The following is a 6,519-nucleotide window of genomic DNA, read 5'->3' as shown; positions in this document are numbered from 1 at the left end:
AAAATAAATCTGTTAGAGATGTGAACCCAAAAAATGGGCCTTGGAAAACCTAAAGGGAACCCACATGAATTTCTTTCAACAGTAGCTGCAGCCATGCTTAGACATTCTGTCCTTTAACACCTTATTCCTTCTAGTCAGCTACTGGGTACAGAGGATGCAGACACACACATACACACATGTGCTTGTGCACGTGCACACACACACACACACACACACACACGTATATATAAGCAGAGAAGAGCTGTCAAGGTATACAAAACTATATAGGTTTAAATATCAAAGGATTCTCGTCTACCACCCTAATCACAATTCAAAACAGAAATGGAACTGGTGGGGACAACTAACCTAAACTAAAGACCCCAATAATAATTCCAGCTTGACTTTCCCAAGCCAATTGTGTATGTTTAGCCCTCAACTGGACACTTTACAAGTGTCCTTTCTTTTAATTTCCACGGTGGTCTTTTGAGGTGAGAATAACCTACTTCCTTTTTCAGACAAGCAAACCAAGACTCAGATTGGGTAGGTAACTTGCCCAAGGTCCCACAGCTTGTAAGTGGGAGCGCTGGAATTCGACTCCAGGACTCTCTATTGAGTCAGTGCGCTAAAGAATAACAACCCCAGTTTCAGCAGAACAATGTCTGAGAGTAAACTCTTTACCCCCACTACTGCCTGTTCTTCTTAAACTGATGTTGATGGTGAAAACCCCCATTTTCCTCAGCTTAGGTAGAACAAAGTGGGTGATGTTAGGAATATTTAGAAGACTCAAGGAGAGGCTGGTGCTGTGGCACAGTGGATTAAGCCTCACCAGCAGTGCCAGCATCCCATATGGGCACCAGTTAGAGTTCCAGCAGCTCCTCTTCTGATCCAGCTCTCTGCTGTGGCCTGGGAAAGCAGTGGAAGATGGCCCAAGTCCTTGGACCCCTGCACCCACATGGGAGACCCAGAAGAAGCTCCTGGCTCCTGGCTTCAGATCAGCGCAGCTCTGGTTGTTTGAAGCCATTTGGGAGTGAGCCAGTGAATGGAAAACCTCTCTCTCTGTCTCTCCTTTTTTCTGTATGTGACTCTGCCTCTTAAATAAGAAATAAATCTTAAAAAAAAGATGTCCAAATTTTGGAATATTTATTGTGTTAACTTGTGATCAGGAACTTTAAAAAAAGAGACTCAAGGAAAAAATAAAAAAATTCAAGTATAGATAAATAGATAGGCATTTGAGATTACTCAATAACTGGAACTGGAAAAAGTTATTCATTTGGGGAAAAAAATGGATCCCTACTTCACACCATACAGAAAGCACAGTTCCACATGGATTCAAAAGTCTAATGTCCAAAAAAAAAAAAAACTTAAGGCATACAAATTGGAAGAGAAGTTAAATAATTTCTATTTGCAGATAACATGATTTTATATGTAGAAAACCCCAAAGATGGGCTGGTGCTGTGGTATAGCAGGTTAAGTCACTTTCTATAATGCCAGCATTCCATATGGGCACCAGTTCAATTCCTAGCTTCTCCATTTCCAATCCAGATCCCTGCTAATGCACCTTGGAAAGCTGCGGAAGATAACCCAAGTGCCTGGTTCCCTGCCACACACGGCAGACAAGAAAGAAGCTCCTAGCTCCTGGCTTCATCATCACCAGATCAAGATGGCACTGGCATAAAAATAGACACATGGACCAATGGAACAGAATAGAACATTCAGAAACAAAATCATGAATATAGTGTCAGCTAATCTTTGGTAAGGTGGGAAAGGAAAATCTCTTTAATAAGCGGTATTAGGAAAACTGGATGTCCACATGCAAAGAAATAAAATTGGACCCTTTCCTTATACCATATACACAAAAGTAACTCTAAATTGATTAAAGATTTAAAAGTAAGGTCTTAAACCTTAAAACTCCTAGAAGAAAATAGGGGACAAGCTCCTTGACATTGGTCTTGGAATGATTTTTTGGATATGAAACTAAAAGCACAGGTAACAATAACAGAAGTCAACAAGTGAGTGGGGCTACCTCAAGCTAAAAAGTTTCTGTACAGTAAAATAAACAGTAAACAAAATGAAAAACAAACTACTGAATGGGAGAATATATTTCCGAACTATACATCTGACAAGTGTTTTTGTCCAAAATACATAAGGAAATCATACAACTCTATAGCAATAAATATATAAAATAAAATAAAAGGCCTGATTAAAAATTGGAAAAGAAAGTGGGTATGTGGTCTAATGGTTAAGACATATAGGAGTGCTGTTTTGAGTCCCAGCTGTTCCACTTCTGATCTAGTTTTCTGCTAACGTGCCTGGGAAGCAGCAGGTGATGGCTTAAGTACTTGGCCCCCTGAGGCTCACATGGAAGCCTGGGATGGACTTCCTTACTCCTGACTTCCACCCGGCCTAACTCTGGGTGTTGCAACCATTTACAGATGAACCAGCAGGTAGAATATTTTTCTGGCTTGCCCTCTGTTTCCAATGCTCTGACTTTGAAACAAATAAATCTTTTTTAAAAAAGCTCTAATCATGAAAGGAAAGATCAATACATTTGACTACACTAACATTGCAAACAAAATTTCTTATAAATTGCTGGTGTGCATGGGTCAACCACTTTGGATAATAAATTTTTTAAAGATTTATTTATCCATTTGAAAGGCAAAGTTACAGAAGCAGAGGCAGTGGGGGAGGTCTTCCATCCGATGGTTCACTCCCCAAATGGCAACAACGGCCAGAACTGCGCCAATCTGAAGCCAGGAGCCTGGAGCTTCTTCCAGGCCTCCCACGCGGCTGCAGATACCCAAAGATTTGGGCCATCTTATACTACTTTCCCAGGCCATAGCAGAGAGCTGGATCAGAAGTGGAGCAGTTGGGACTCAAGCCCATATAGGATGCTAGCACTACAGGCCATAATGAAAAGTAACGAACTTTGTTGAAAAGTAATGAAAGGTACCAAAAAAATAATGTGAATGGATATTGCAAAACACTGAATAAGAGGTTCCAGGACATTACTTGATATTGATATTCTTATTAAAATTCAATAAGCCAAACCAAACTATATATCGTTTAGGAGTGCACATACACAGGATTAAACTATTTAAAAGCCAAAGGAAAAATTACAAAACAAGGGAGTGATAAACAGAAAACTCACAGTTCTCTTACTGAGGAGCAGGAAGAGAGAAGATGGGATGGGGAGGGAACATCTAGGTGTGATGTCAGTTCTTGGTAGTTCTTTTTTTTTTAAGATTTATTTTGTTATTTGAAGGGCAGAGTTACAGGAAGACAGAGAGAGAGACTCTTCCATCCGATGGTTCACTCCACAAATGGCCACAATGGCCAGGGTTGGGGCAGAAGGAAGCCAGGAGCCAGCAGCTTCTTTTGGCTCTCCCACGTGAGTGCAGGGGCCCAAGTACTTTGGCCATTTTCCACTGTTTCCCAGGTGCATTAGCAGGGAGCTGAATCAGAAGTGGAGCAGCCAGAACTCAAACCAGCACCCTTGTGGGATGCCAATGTTGCAGGCAGTGCCTTTACCCTTTGTACCACAATGCTGGCACCCTCTTCAGTAGTTTTTAGCTAGTTCTTAGATTGGATGGTGGGCTCACAGTTACAGAGATTTTGTGTAACACAATTAATACAATTTTTGTACCTGATATCCAGAAAGAAGAAAGACGAGCATTTTTCAAGAGCTGATTTCTGATCCATAACTAAAATGCAATCTGAATTTAGGTTTTGTTTTTTTAAGCCACCATGTTTCCAGTAATACAGCCTTTCATGAATAATATCAAACTAGACCAACTTTCTACAGTTAGCAACTGTTGACAGTGTTCTAAGAGGTAATCACATTTCTGCCTAGAAGGAGAAAGTTGATGGATAGAACCTCTGACATGTGCTGAGGACACTGTCCTGTGGCTACCTGAGTAATGGTTTCTCTCTCTCTCTTTCCTTCACTAATGCAGAACAGGCTGGAGAGAGAAATTAGATATACAAAATATCCGGTTTAATCTATTAGAATAACACTTCGTTTACCTACCACTGCTGGAAATGAGGTATCACTCAGACATGAACTTTGTACATTACTTCATCCAACCCCTTTTAACACGAAGAACATGTTAAAACCATTTAATCATTTTTTATGAAATCTTGCAAGATGGCTCACAAGCTTGCCTGCTGTTTAAAGAGAATACTATTTAAAGTCCCACCTTTTGGCAAGGCCCTACATCTGTCATTCTGAAATAAAGTTAATACGTCAGGCAATGATGCAAGACTGCTGTCGGGGCCCTTTTGCTCGGTGTTCTCAATAATCTCAAACTGGTGTCTGAGTCTTGGTGTCAGCTTCGTGTGTATTTCTGATCATTTCCCCCCTAACCAGAATGCCAGCACCCCTAGCTCACAGTACGTTTCTCCCCTCAGTATCACCCTGTGGGGCCGGCACTGTGGCATAGTGGATAAAGCCTCCGCCTGCAGTGCTGGCATCCCATATGGGCACCAGTTCGAGTCCTGGCTGCTCCTCTTCCATTCCAGCTCTCTGCTGTGGCCTGGGAAAGCAGTAGAAGATGGCCCAAGTCCTTGGTCCCTGCACCCGCATGGGAGACCCAGAAGAAGCTCCTGGCTCCTGGCTTCAGATCGGCCCAGCTCCAGCCTTTGTGGCCAATTGGGGAGTGAATCAGCAGATAGAAGACTTTCTCTCTCTCTGTCTCTCTCTCTCCCGTTCTGTGTAACTCTGACTTTTAAATAAATAAATAAATCTTTAAAAAAAGAACATAGGGGTAGAATCCATTAAGTGGCCAGAGCTGGTTGGAGTGAGCCCCTAGCCCTAGGCGGGGGTTCTTCTCTCGTAGAGGAGACGGATTCAGAGGGGCTACAGACCGAGATCGTTGAGAACCAGACGTACGATGAGCGGCTAGAGATTAACGGCTCGGAAGAGGTCGCAAGTGTTTATGCTCCAACCGCAAGATACCAAGGACTTCTTCATTCTGCCCGCCTTCGCAGCAAGACTATGGCTGATAATAGCAGTGACGAGTACGAAGAGGAAAATAACAAGGAGAGGAAGAAGACCTCCCAGATGACCCCCCAGCGGGGCTTCAGTGAAAACGACGACGAGGATAATGAGGACGATGAGGACGACGAGGACGACGAGGACGACGACGACTCCTCCGAGACCGACTCTGACACCGACGAGGACGAAGAGCACGGGCCCCCTCCGGAAGGGGCCTACGATCCTGCGGACTATGAGCACCTGCCCGTTTCTGCCGAGATTAAGGAGCTCTTCCAGTACATCAGCAGGTACACACCTCAGTTGATCGAGCTGGATCACAAACTGAAACCCTTCATTCCGGATTTCATCCCAGCTGTCGGCGACATCGATGCATTCTTAAAGGTCCCACGTCCTGACGGAAAGCCTGACAACCTTGGCCTGTTGGTGTTGGATGAACCTTCTACAAAGCAGTCTGACCCTACAGTGCTCTCCCTGTGGCTGACGGAGAATTCCAAGCAGCACAACGTCACACATGTGAAAGTAAAGAGCGTGGAAGACGCGGAAAAGAATCCCAAAGCCATTGACACGTGGATGGAGAGTATCTGCGAGTTGCACAGGTCCAAGCCTCCTGCCACTGTGCACTACACCAGGCCCATGCCCGACATCGACACCTTGATGCAGGAATGGTCCCCAGAATTTGAGGAACTTTTGGGCAAGGTGAGCCTGCCCACGGCCGAGATCGACTGCAGCCTGGCGGAATACATTGACATGATCTGTGCCATCCTGGACATCCCTGTCTACAAGAGCCGGATTCAGTCCCTGCACCTGCTCTTTTCCCTCTACTCGGAGTTCAAGAATTCACAGCATTTTAAGGCTCTCGCTGAGGGCAAGAAAGCGTTCACCCCTCCATCCAACTCCACCTCCCAAGCCGGGGATGCCGAGACACCGGCCTTCAGCTGAGCTGCTTCCCGGGCAGCGAGGGCACAGCTGGCCCTCAGGCTGCCTTCCTGGGGAGGTGCGCAGCTTCACCGCTGCGGAGACTGGGATGAAAAGAACTGGAATTTGCTGAGGGATCCATGGAGCTCAGGCTGGGAGGAAAGCTTAAAAAGATACTTTGTCTGGGATAGGAATGCAATTACCTTCAATTTCATTGACAAAGATTTGCTAAATAAAATACCCTACCTGTTGTTAAAAAAAAAAAAAAAAGAACATAGGAACCTATAGTGGTTTCTTATTTTAAAAAAATCACCCTGTGCTTCTAATGCGGCTTAGGTGGAAACACCAAGGGGCAACCCTCATTTACTGATTCATGAAGCCTTTGTCGAATGCCAGATACATGCAAGACAGAGACCTTAAAAAGCAATCAGTGATCCCATTCTCAAAGTGCTTGTGATGCAGTGGGAGAGAAGAAGTGTGCACGCGCAGGCCAAGCCTAGAGTTACACACACTGTACGAGCAGTGCACATGATGTGCCATGGACCCTGGTAAATACATTAGAGCTGGGCTTGCAGAGAAGGCTTCTTGGGCGGAGGAATCAGTTGATCTAGGTCTTGGGAAATAATGGGGCT

At 44.5% G+C, this 6,519-nt stretch overlaps 1 pseudogene; it reads left to right on the top strand.

Annotated features, from left to right (window-relative positions):
• Positions 1-4,748: 4,748 nt before the first annotated feature.
• On the top strand, positions 4,749-6,157 carry LOC138847663 (intraflagellar transport protein 46 homolog pseudogene; annotated as a pseudogene).
• The last annotated feature ends 362 nt before the right edge of the window (positions 6,158-6,519 follow it).

This window comes from Oryctolagus cuniculus, chromosome X (genome assembly GCF_964237555.1).
Source record: "Oryctolagus cuniculus chromosome X, mOryCun1.1, whole genome shotgun sequence".
NCBI lineage: Eukaryota > Metazoa > Chordata > Mammalia > Lagomorpha > Leporidae > Oryctolagus > Oryctolagus cuniculus.
This window is presented reverse-complemented; position numbering and strand designations above follow the sequence as displayed.